The following is a 12,509-nucleotide window of genomic DNA, read 5'->3' on the forward strand; positions in this document are numbered from 1 at the left end:
CTGCTTCGATTCTCTCTCTCCTTCCCCCTCTGGCCTTCCCTCCCAACTTGCGCACATGTGCGTTCTCTCTCTCTAAAATAAATAAATCTTGAGCACCTGGGTGGCTCAGTGAGCTAAACCTCTGCCTTTGGCTCAGGTCATGATCTCAGGGTCCTGGGTCCGAGTCCCGCATTGGGCTCTCTGCTCAGCAGGAGCCTGCTTCCCTTTCTCTTTCTCTGCCTGCCTCTCTGCCTACTTGTGATCTCTCTCTGTCAAATAAACAAATAACGTCTTTAAAAAAAAATAAAATAAATAAAATAAATATTTTTAAAAAAGAAAGAAAACCATATCATTTGCATGAACAGATGGCAACTGAAGAAAACAAAGTTATATTCTAATAGACATGAAAATAAATACATAATTCATTAAGTGTTTCAAATGCTCATCTGTATAATGTACTTAATATTACTATGTACTTACAATCACACCCTAAGAAATGCTGTCTTGGCGGTTTATTTTTGCCTCTCACGGCCCTTGGTTTTTCAGGCCCTGTCGCACAGTTATCTGGGGACCTGTTCTAGGCCTGTCCTGGTTGACCCCATATGTGAGCACGTTGGGGTCAAAGAGCCTACCGCCTCTTTCCTGGTGCCTACGGACAGCATTATGTGCAACAAAGATATTTTATCAAACCGAACGTTTCAATTAGCTCAGTCGTATTAATGGGTCCCATTCTCTGCCTCACCTTGGGCTCGCAGCTGCTCAACTCTCTACTGAAACACACATCCTCTCTGCCCACCAAATCAATTCCTGTCTGCTGGGTCTCTTGGACGATGGTATGGACAGTGACGGTCACAGCAGAACCACTGGCGGCAGTGGGGGGAGATCCCTGCGGTCTCTTCCTCCAGAGCAGCAGGACCTGGTCAACCCAACCCGGAAAAGCAAGTCTCCCATTAACCATTAACCCACACTCTCCTGCCCAGACACACACACCCTGCCCTGGGACTTAGCAGAGTTCTGGGAAAACCCCTGTATGAGCTGAGCCCCTGGTTCCAGGAAATACAAAAGTCCTCTTCCTGTCCCCTCAGAGCCAGAGACCCCAAAACACCTACCAGGAGCCGGAGGGGCTTCAAACGGGGCGCCTGGCCCTGGTGGCACCCCAGGTGGGAGGTGATTCTCCCTCCCACCACGTGTTGTCAGGGGTGACCCCAGAGGAAGATCTGAATCACACAGACTTAAGTCAATAACTGGCAGCCGCGGGGAGGCCCCAGCTGGAGCCAAACCAAGGCCTGGATTCTCCCCGGTGGACTGAAGCTGGGACAAAGGCAGCCCACAGCCGGTCTGCTGGTGACCAATCTCCCTGACAACACAGTCTTTTCTGTGAACAGACTAGGGACACTTCCTATTAGAGGGAGACCTCCTTTGGGAATGTTTATAATCTTTTAGTCTTTTTGGTATTATTTTTGTAGTCTGGTTACTTTTATGAATTTCAAGGATTTTTTGTTGTTGTTCTTGTTAGAAAGGGTACCTTTCATGGAAAGGTAGCCAAAATATGCATTCTAGGGGCACCTGGGTGGCTCAGTCAGTGAAGCATCTGGCTTCGGCTCAGGTCATGATCCCAGGGTCCTGGAATCGAGCCCCACATCAGGCTCCCTGCTCAGCAGGGAGCCTGTGTCTCCCTCTCTCTCTCCTGCTCCCCCTGCTTGTGCTCTATCTCTCTGTCAAATAAATAAAATCTTTGGAAAAAAAAAAAAAAAACTCGTTCTAGATAATGTCATAAGTATGGGTGTGTTTCCCCAAGAAAAAGGTAAACTGAGGAACATATAACTTGACCAATGCCATAAACGGAACAGCCTCCCAAATACAGCTTGAGGAAGACAAGGATACAGAGTGAGCCCCTGTGTAGCCAGGGGCCGTTACATGCTGACACCTGCCTAAAGTGGGAAGATGACGAGGATCTCCTTTTTGACCTTTTCATAGTGCAAACAAGTTAACAGGAAAAAAGGTTGTCTTGATAAGAAAAAAACACCATGTCTAGCAACCTATCCCTCATGGAGAACAAAAGCAGATGCCACTGAAAGGGGTGGTTGGATAGCATCATGAAGAGGTTCTCAAACCGGGTTCCAAGGAGCCGTGGGGTGTCACACCACCTCTTCAGGGCTGCTGATGGAGAATGGAGGGAATACAGAGAGTGCGTTCCAACCCAATCCAGAGCAACACGGTGCTCCTCTGCTTCCTATATTGGACTTTCAGGGAAGGTTTCATTTCAAGGAAAGCTCCCATAGCTAACAATGTTGGGGAAAGCTGATATGTGACACTGGTGGTATCACGCAGGAGGACGGGACACAGCTGTCTGAGTTTGTGGGAATCGGCCACCACATCCCCAGGTACACTGGGAACCAGCTGGTCCTTCATCCTGAAGGTGGGCAGAGGCTGGCCCAGGCATACATTTCGTCTGTCCAGCATTCCTGTCTTTGCACATGAGTCCTCCTCCAGGCCAAGGAAATCATGCCCACAAGTCCTTGGGGGAGGGGTCCACACAGATACTATATGGCCCCACGTTCCCCCCTCAGGGTGAACATGACTGGGCCCAACCAAATAGAATATCCCCACCCCTTGAGCACAGTGACTGGCATGGGACTGGGCGGGCCCATGGGTCCTCCCCCAGGGTTCTCTCAAGAGTTACTGAGAAACACACTCTTTCCCGGTGAGAGTAAGCTGTGAGGACAATGTTGGCTTGGGATGACCAGTGGCCACCTTGCCACCACAGCCTAAGGATGAAAACAAGCTGAGCTGAGAGATGGAGGTAAATAACCCAGATGGCATTGTCAGTCGCTGGATCCAGCCATGCCTGAACCACTACTCTGATTCCAAGTTGCCGGGTCCACAGAGTTTCCTTCATGCTCAAGCTGGTTTAAGTCAGGTCTTTGTCAGCTGTAATCAAGAGTCCTGAGTAAAGCACCTCTCCAGGAATGAGAAGGAGCAGAAACGTATACACAAATTTGGGTGAGCTTGACATGTTAACAGAAACGTCCTAGAAAGGAGCTTCCTGCTCCAGAGATCATCGGCCCCTGTGGAGGGCTGTGCCAGCAGCAATCTAGCCTGGAGATGCCAGGGCAGTGGCTGCTTCCCCTTGAAATGCCCAGGGTTCATTCCCAGGCCTACTTGGGCCCTTTGCAGCAGCCGCATGCCCAGAGGAAGCCCCCCCACCCCACTGTGGGCTTCTTCCCTGGCCCCTGGATGGTGTGGCAGCCTCCCCATCTGTCCCCACGACTGAACTGTCCCCTCGGGATCCACCCAAGCCACTACAGGAGGTTCACCCACTCCGCACGCCCCAGGGCTATGTGAGGCTGTCCCAGATCTTCCCAGACTCTGGCTCACCTGCCAGGCCCAACAGCCCCAGATTTGCCAGGGCAACCAGACTAGTGCAGCTAGAACAAACGGCAAGGAAGCAAGTCTTGCATGCTGACTCGAGAACCTTCCACACTAACATGTGGGGCGTGTGTGCCCCCTCTGGCCTCTCTCAATCCAGCATCATCCTGCGATGTGGGAATCCCAAGCAAAAAGGCCCCGTCACTGCTGTGTCCCCACCCTCTCTAGTCAAAACCTCACCGAACAGGCTTGAGCATGAAAGTAGGAACCCAACTGTTTCATGAATCCATAGGTAAGATTTGCAAGAAGGAGGCTGAAAGGGACAAAGTGAGTGACTTGCATATGAAAGAGGGTAATGTGATACTTAATATAAATGGGAAATAAAAGTTCCTTATGTAAGTGAAAAACACCCTAAAAAGCAGAAGAGTGGGAAATGAGTAAAATAAATCTGTTCCTGGAAAATAAAGGCATTTTTAAAAAGCTGTGTGCAAGAAAACATGCTACAGGGGCGCCTGGGTGGCTCAGTGGGTTAAGCCTCTGCTTTCGGCTCAGATCGTGATCTCAGGGTCCTGGGATCGAGCCCCATGTCGGACTCTCTGCTCGGTGGGAAGCCTGCTTCTGCCTCTCTCTCTGCCTGCCTCTCTGTCTGTCAAATAAATAAATAAATAATCTTTTTTAAAAAATGCTACAAATATGATCAGTACATATTCCATTTTAAAACTGGAAATGTTGGGGGGGGGGCCCAGGTGGCTCAGTCGTTAGGTGTCTGCCTTCAGCTCAGGTCATGATCCCGGGGTCCTAGGACTGAGTCCCGTGTTGGGCTCCCTGCTCAGCGGGGAGTCTGCTTCTCCCTTTCTTTCCACCCACCCCCGCCCCGCTCATGCTCTCACTCACACACTCTTTCTCTCAAATGAATAATTTTTTAAAAAATCTTTAAAAGCAATAGATAAGATAAAATTGGATGTGTGGGCAACAGCATTATGCAGTGAACCAGAGGCACAAAGCGCCTCCAGAGAGCTGGGCCGGGCCAGCGGGGGCGGCAGGCATGGCCAGGGCTGCGCTGGGATCTGGAGAGCCAGAGCCTGCCCAGTCCCCAAGGATTGACAGGCACAGGAGAAGCAGGATGTAAAGACAAGGCTGCCTCCACTATTCCTGCATTCACTTGGGTGTGATCTCCCCAGCCCTCCTCCCCTCTGCCCCTGCCTGCCTGAGGTCCCTCCCCCACCCCATCCCTGCTCCACCTACAAAACTGCTGCCCTCCCCTCTGCTGCCCCAGTCGCCTTTGAGCACAGCTCCAGCAGCTAGCTCCCCACCCCCCCCCCCACTGCCCTTACAGCACTCCAAAGTAATCCTGGCCCTTCCCTCCTCCAGCGCTGCCTCTGTGCCTCAGCTCCCTACCTACCACCCCCCCACCCCACCCCCCCCCCCCCCCGCCTTGGATGACCCTCCCCTCCACCTCATCCTTGTAGACTCAGCCAGTGGGGCTACTCCCAGAAGCCTTCCTTGATCTCCCTGTCCCCTTTGACACTGTCCCCACACCCCTCAGGGCTGGGCATTGGCTCCCTTATGCCGGTCTTCACCAGGAAAAGCCTGCACCTGCTTCACCTTTGTGCTTTCACTCATTCACGCCACAGTTATGCACCAGGCACCTACAATGGACCAAGCCTATGCTGGCATAGGAGGGGGCATGAGCAAGACACACCCCATCCCTGCCTTGGAGCTCATGTCTTGGAGGGCAACAGAGCCACCAAACAAATCAGCGCAAATAAATGCATCGGTACCAGCTGTGATGGGGGCTCTGAGAGGAAAGTGCACGGTTCATGAGCTCCAAAGTAGAGGAAGTCAAGGAGGGCATCTTGGAGGTGGTGACGGGCCCCAGAAGGGAGAGGACGGTGGGCCAGGCACACTTTGCTAAACACCTGGGGAACAAGTGAGTGGCTGGAGTGAGTCAGGAACTGCTGGTGTGTCCGTGTCCTTGCAGATGCATTTATCCCCTCTTCTCACCCTGACAGGTCACTGGTACCCAGAGGGCTTTCGCAGCAAACGGATCTGCGGTGCACACAGGACAGGCCCGCCTCTGTCACACCTCGGCAGCGCTAAGCCCGAGCATGCGGCTCTCCGCTCACAGCTCTCTCGTGGCTCCCAACACTGCCATCATGCCCGGTGCGGGCACAGTCCCGGCAATGGCTGCCCAGAGCACATGCTAGAAGGATGGCAAGGTTCTGTCTGGCCTCTGCAGGCAAGGGCCATGACCGGTCAGTGACATCTGCCCACGGGAGCAGGAGTACACCACCATGTCCCATATTTTCTGTGCCACTTGCAGTCCCATAGAGGACCAGGCAGGCAAGAAATTTCCTGTAGATCTAATGGCCTGGAGTATCCCCCAGTGACTGGTATCCTATTCCTTATGGACCACATGGACTGTGCAAATAATACCGTTTTCCTGCTTCGACCACTCATGAGTTCAGAGCTAAATTTGTGGTTCAGAGGCAGCCAACTGTGCACAGCTCTCTGGCCTGAGCGTGTATTCTCTCTCCCTGGTTCTGACCTTCTGGTTAATCTATATTTTTCCTGATCTTGCTTTTGCAGGTTTCTATTTAATCACATACACATACACATACAAACATATGTACCTACGTATACAGAAAACACCCTCTTCTAGATCTGACATAGAATATCTATTTTATGTTTCTGTTGCAAAGACGTATTTCTACATGTTGTCTATATTCCAGATCTAGAGAGAAAGCTATATTCCTGTGGGCAATCTGGATTCCTTCATGGAGCCAGATGGAGGCCTACAGGGAGAGATGGGCAGAAGATGGGGAAGACGAGAAAGAACGAAAGCATTTGGATCACCCCCACGCCCTGCCGTGAAGAGAATCTGGGATTAGAGAGGAGAGGCTGGGCCTTTCGTCCCAGCTCGGACCAGCAGTGACGGAAGTACAGGAGAAAAACGACTCTCACCACCCCGCCCCTCGCCGGGCAACCTGAGGTTTTACCAACTACTGAATGCATATAAAACAATCTGTCCTACTTACTTTGTTCAGTTGTAACAGAGACTAAATGGAGAGGTTCCTGACTGCTAATCAGCGGTAAGCCCCCAGCTTATGCCGCCGGCATCATTATCAGCACTGGAAAGAATATTCTGGGCAACCAGCACCCAACCATGAACAAGAAAACGCCACACTGCATGGCTTCCTACAATTGCTGGAGGCATTCCACAAGAGTTGAGCCTTTGGAGCTGACATCTGTATGCAGAGTCCTTCCTTGTCCCTCCCTTCCCTCCACCCCAGTGTCTGAGAACCGCGCCTGACTGAAGGACTTCAAGTCCCGGCTTCTCACAGCCAGAGAAAAAGCACCGTGCAGATCAATCACACTCCTTGGGACTGGAATTGGCAGCCGCCACCTCCCCCTGGTGCCAAGGACCAGGGCTCCAGGCCCCATGCACCACCTGCAGGCCAGGTAAAGAGCATGAGCGGAGGCTGGAAAACATGGGGCAGTGTGAGGTCACCGGCAGCCAACCCCCATGCACACCTCCCAGCGGATGTCTCACGCACTTCCTGTGGCCTCCCGTCTGCAATCAGAGGCCCATTTACTCCACAATCACCAGGGTTTGGAGGTACCTAAAGTCAGTGCCACTGAGTTTCAAGCAGCAGGTGAAAACGAGACAATGACAATAACCGGGGTCCTCTTCAACACATTGGTCAGCGGGGAACGGTTAGGTCTTTCTTTACTGGGGGAACGGACAGAATTCACAAAGGTGGTAAGACTAATTCTAAATTCTGGAACGTTCCCGACCCAGCCAGAGGCTGAAAGTAAAGGCCAAAAGCGTAGGGGAGATGGACAATCAAGAATGAATCTGCAAACCAGTTCAAGTGACAGAAGAAGGTCTCGTGTAGATTATCCCTGGGGGCAGACCAGTCTTAGGCAGCGAGTTACCCCAAGTGTGTGTGTCCGGTTTGGGGGGGCACCCTGCCGTAAAAGAACCTGGCCTTTATCTGATGACCCTTCCCCTCCTCCACCTTACCACCGCTGCCCAACTGCCTTTGGGGGTGGGGGCGCTGTAGAAGCCCAGCATTTACACTGTGACCAGCCCCCTTGGGCCCAACTGACCCTCTGGGGGTGCGTCCCGTGCAAGCAGGGATGTTGAAGTCCTTCCCCTTGAAAATCTGGGAAATGGGCTGAGTCTCAACTGCTTTCTGGAAGAGTAAGCTGTAAACCTAGGAGCTGGTGGAGGGCCCACTTCCCCCATGTGGATACCCAGGAAAGAAAAGGATCATGTGCAGTGGGAAACAAGAGGCCACATGAGGCTGAAGCAAACACGAGTCAGAGAGAGGGCTGCTGTGTTTCCCTCGGGTCCATGGGCTTGATTCAGCCCTTCCAGGGGCCTGAGCTTCCATGAGATACTCCAGTGACCTGGCAATAAATTCCCATTTTTATTCAATGGCTATTGCTTGCAACCACCTAGCCCTCGTTAGCCAGATGAATATGAGGTCCGTTCCCGACCACACGTTAAGCCAGGAGATCTCAGCCAGTCTCTGGGCTGATGAAAAACACCCAGAGGGGTTCCAATCAGTGGCCAGGAAGGTCTGACTCCATCTAGCTGGGAGAACCTTGAACAATAACCTCCCTGAAATGCAGAGGCCTCCCCAAACCCACTGTTGACCCTCTCCAATCCGTTCTCCTCCAAGGTCACAGACAGCTCTTCAAAATGCAACCCAAAATGGAACTCTCTAGGTCCATCCTCCAGGAGCCTCCTACTGATCTGAAGATAAAACCAAAATCCTCCCTGCTAGCCCACCCTCTCCCAGCACTCACTCCCCATTCTCCCTCCCCTCAGCAACCTCCCAACAACCACTAATCCCCTTGTTTTCTCTATGAATTTGCATGTTCTGGACATTTCATATAAATGGGGCCATGTAACAGGTTGCCTTTTCTACTCTTTCATTTATCTGTGCTCTAATCTTTATTATTTCTTTCCTTCTGCTCACTTTGGATTTAGTTTGTTCTTCTTCCAGTTTCTGAAGATGGAAGATTATTAATTTGAGGTCTTTCTCCTTTATTAATACAGTATTAATTAATTAATACTTTTAATGTAAATTTCCTCCTAAGCACGGCTTCAGCTGCATCCCAGAACTTTGGGCATGTCGTATTTTCTTACATCTCAAAGTATTTTTTAATCTCTCTCATGACTTCTTGGACCCATCGGCTAGATAGCCGTGCTTACTTTCCATCTGTTTGTGAACTTCCCAAATTCCCTTTTGTTACTGATTTCTAATTTCATTCCACTGTATGCAGAGAACATACTTTGAAGGATTTTGATCCTTTGAAATTTAAGGAGGCTTATTTCAGGATACGGTTATCTCCTGGAGCAAATTCCTTGAGCCCTTGAGAAGAACGTGGACTCTGCTTCTGTTGGGAAGCGTGCTGTGTAGACATCTGTCAGTCTTACCTGGTTGACAGGGTTGTTCAAGCCCTGTGTTCCCTTGTGGATCTGGTCTGCCCCAGTCCATCTATTACTTTGGAACCTTGAAGTCTCCAACTATGACTGTTGAATTGTCTGCTTCTCCCCTCATCTTTGTTAGTTTTCACTTTGAGTATTTCAGGGGTCCCTTGTTAGGTGCATATATAATTGACATGTTTTCTTGATCAGTTAACAGTAATGTACGCACATTACAAAATGTCTTGTCTCTTGTCACTATTTCTGTCTTAAACATTTTCTCTGCTATCAGCATGGCCATCTCAGCTCGCTCTTAGTTACTGCTAATGTGGTGTATCTTCTTCTACTCCCTTACTTTCCACTGACATGTATCTTTAAATCTAAAGTGTGTTTCTCATAGACAGTATAGAGTTGGGTTCATTCATTCTGTTAATCCCTGTCTTTTATCGGACTTTTTAGTCCATTTGCACTTAATGCAATTATGGATAAGATTTATGCCATTTTGCTATTTGTTTTCTCTATGTCATGTATTTTTATTCCTACATTCTTCCATGACTGCCTTCTTTTATGTTAAATAAGGATTTTTTTTAAGGTTTTATTTATTTATTTGACAGACAGATCACAAGTAGGCAGAGAGGCAGGCAGAGAGAGAAGGGAGGAAGCAGGCTCCCTGCTGAGCAGAGAGCCCGATGCGGGGCTCAATCCCAGGATGCTGGGATCATGACCTGAGCCGAAGGCAGTGGCTTTAACCCACTGAGCCACCCAGGCGCTCTTAAATAAGGATTTTTCAGCATACCATTTTAGTTCTCTTTTACTCCATATTTTTAAATTATTTTCTTAGTGGGCATCCTGGAGATAACAATTAACATTTTAACTTGAAATGATCTAGCTCTGATTAATAGCAAATCAATTTCAACAATAAACAAAGACTCCACTATGATATAGCTCTGTCTCCTCTCCCCTCCTTTGTGCTGTTATTGCTATGCAAACTATATCTCTTAATGTTATCACTCTGTCAACACAGTTTTATAACTATTGCTTTATGCAGATAAAAGAAAGGAGTTACCAAAAAATACATCTATAGCTTTAAAGGTGCTCCTGATTTCTTCATGTGGATATGAGTTCCTGTCTGGTGTCCTTTCATTTCAGCCTAAAGGACTCTCATTAGTATTTCTTGTAGGGCATGGCTGACAGCAACAAATTCAGTTTTGATTTATCTGAGATGTCTTAATTTCTCTTTCACTTCTGAAGGATAGATTTGATTCTGGATGTAGAATTCTTAGTCGACGGTCTTTTTTGTGTTAGCACTTTGTCGCCCCACTGCCTCCTGGTTTTCATGGTCTCTGATGAGAAGTCAGCCGTAAGTCTTATCAGGGATCCTTTGCTCGATTAAGTCTTGCCCTTCATTTCTGAGCTCAACCATCTCCTCCTCCCTGGACTAGGTCAGGTCCTTTTGCACATGCCCCCCAGCGCTCTTTACTTCTCCTTTGTAGGGATGATTACAACTGTAATTAAATAATTAACAACAGAAGTAGCTCTTGCATGCATGCACGCACGTGTGTGTGTGTGTGTGTGTGTGTGTGTGTCCCTCACTAGAAGTTCCATAAGGCAAGAACCAGGACTGTTTTGTTCACTGCTCTATCCCCAGAGGCAGCACAGTGACAGCACACCATAGTCTTTCAAAAAAAATATTTACGGAGTGAATGAATGAAAGTCATCCCAAGGTAGACTGAGTTACTGGGGTCAATTCTTTACTTCCAGTCACTGTATAAGATAGCCACACTCTGCCATGGTCTCGTGGTGGGCAGTGTACTTCCCTGTCCCTTGGCTTGGGACTGACCACACGGCCTGGGACTGGCTGATGGGATGTCAGCGGATACGATGTGAGAGAAGGCTTGAAATGTGCTTGTGCCCCTGAGCTCGCTCTCTTGTACTCCTGCCTGTCACCATGACACAAACATATCTTTGTGGTCACTGGTCCAAATGATCACAGACACACGGAACACACCTAAACCCAACTCCCAGCGTGAAGTCAACAAATCCCGTTGAGCGCAGCCTAGGTCAGCCAGACCCCACACAACCCAAAGACCCATGATGAGGAATAACCACTTACTGCCATATGCTGGTGGGTTTTGGGTGGTTTGTTATGCGGCAATATTGTGGCGAGAGATGACTGAGACATATGTCTTGGCAAGTTTGAGGAGCACAAGGAAGTCCTGGGGAAGGTCTTCCATCTGGTCCTTCATATGGCCCATGACTGGGTGCTAACTGATTCTACGGTAGACCCACCTCCCTCCTCCAGACTTACAGAATAAACTCCCTAGAATTCTACAATAATGATCCCGAGTGGGAGCCTTCTGGCTGCTGGAGAAGCCCAAAGCGGATTAGGCACCTGCACAGTACCAGGCACACAGTGGAGCTTAATGGGAGCTCGTCTTTGTCCTCCTCCACCCACCCTCTCACCAACACCCAACACGGCCTGAGAGCACATCTTCACAACCAGAAAAATCTGGGTTTCTCTGCAGTGGGTTTGGGGCAGGGGTTCCCAGTGACTGACCCTTCTTAGGGCCTCCACTGATTCCCCCAAACTCAGGTAAAGAGGAGTGGGCAGGGACACGGGCAGGCAGAGCCTACCCCTTACATTGTTACCCTGATTCAAGGTATGATCTAAGATTATACTCATCCATTCACAATGTATAACTGTCTCTTTCAAGGAGGGCTTGAGGCAGCTTGGGGACTAAACGCAATAACAAATAAACTTAGGGATCAAAGAGAACAGAGGCCAGGCAGAGAGCAGAAAGAGGAGATGCCACCAGAAATCTGAAGATTAAACTGAGAGACACATCGAACTCACTGAGCTCACAGCTCCATAGAAAGGGAGCAGGTATGTGGGTTCCAGAAATAGATAGAGCACTGATGTCTGAGTATGAACCCCACCAGCAGGCAGGTCCAAGGCCCAGAGGACACCCCAAAGGCCAAACCAAGAACTCGTTACAAGCAATAAGAATCACCCTCACCCACATGCCAAGCATCGTTCTAAATGCTTTGTCCAAGACTTCTCATTTCATCCTCACGATAGCAACACAGGGACTCACTGTTTCCATTTTACAGATGAGGTAACTGAGGTCCAGAGAGGTGAAGCAACTTTTCAAGGTCACAGAGGGAGGGAGTGCTAGAGACAGGATGAAACCTCTAAGTCTGAACCCAGAGCCCCTTGCCCTTTACCCAGGAAGCAATCCAGCTTCTGTGCTGCTCATGCTAGGCCCCCACCGCATCCTACAGACCCCGGGCACTTCTGGCTCTGGGCCAGCTACAGGCCGCCCTCCTCTCTGCTGAAGCCTCACTCCCTTGGCTTCCGAAGCTCTACCACCCTGCTGGCCTCGCCTGTGTGTCAGAACCCTACGACTGCCCGTGAGCCTCCTGCGGATAACCTACCCCCTGCCAGCCTCTGGAGAGGTGCCTTACCTTCCCACCCCCACCCCCCACCTCCCCACCCTGCCTCCCCAGCACACAGCCCTCCTTGCCACCCAGCCCTCCTCCGAGCGCAGCAGCTCCCAAGCTATCTCAGCGTGCTGGCCATCCCACATGCCTGCCCCAGACTCCAACACTAACGCCCTAGGAGCCCATGTTCTTTAACAGTCCGCAGAGCTCAGCACTCAGAGTGATGTCAGGGAGCCTGCTCCAGGGCAGGGACCTGTGGTGGCAAACCCTCAAACCCTAA

General features: G+C 50.0%; 1 protein-coding gene across 3 annotated transcripts in view; it reads right to left on the minus strand.

The window, feature by feature from the left end:
* RPH3AL (rabphilin 3A like (without C2 domains)) overlaps positions 1-12,509 on the minus strand; it is a 136,206-nt gene that overhangs the window by 108,946 nt on the left and 14,751 nt on the right. Inside the window, exon 1 of one of the 3 annotated variants that reach the window (XM_080826098.1) lies at positions 1,089-1,221. The exons of 1 other annotated variant lie outside the window; for it this stretch is intronic. The gene's annotated coding sequence lies outside the window, so the exon portion shown is untranslated. Of the gene's footprint in view, positions 1-721; positions 891-1,088; positions 1,222-12,509 lie in introns of those variants that run through there. One more of the 3 variants, XM_080826097.1, reaches the window with a different exon arrangement.

The sequence above is a fragment of the Martes martes genome, assembly GCF_963455335.1.
Source record: "Martes martes genome assembly, chromosome: 16".
Classification (NCBI taxonomy): Eukaryota; Metazoa; Chordata; class Mammalia; order Carnivora; family Mustelidae; genus Martes; species Martes martes.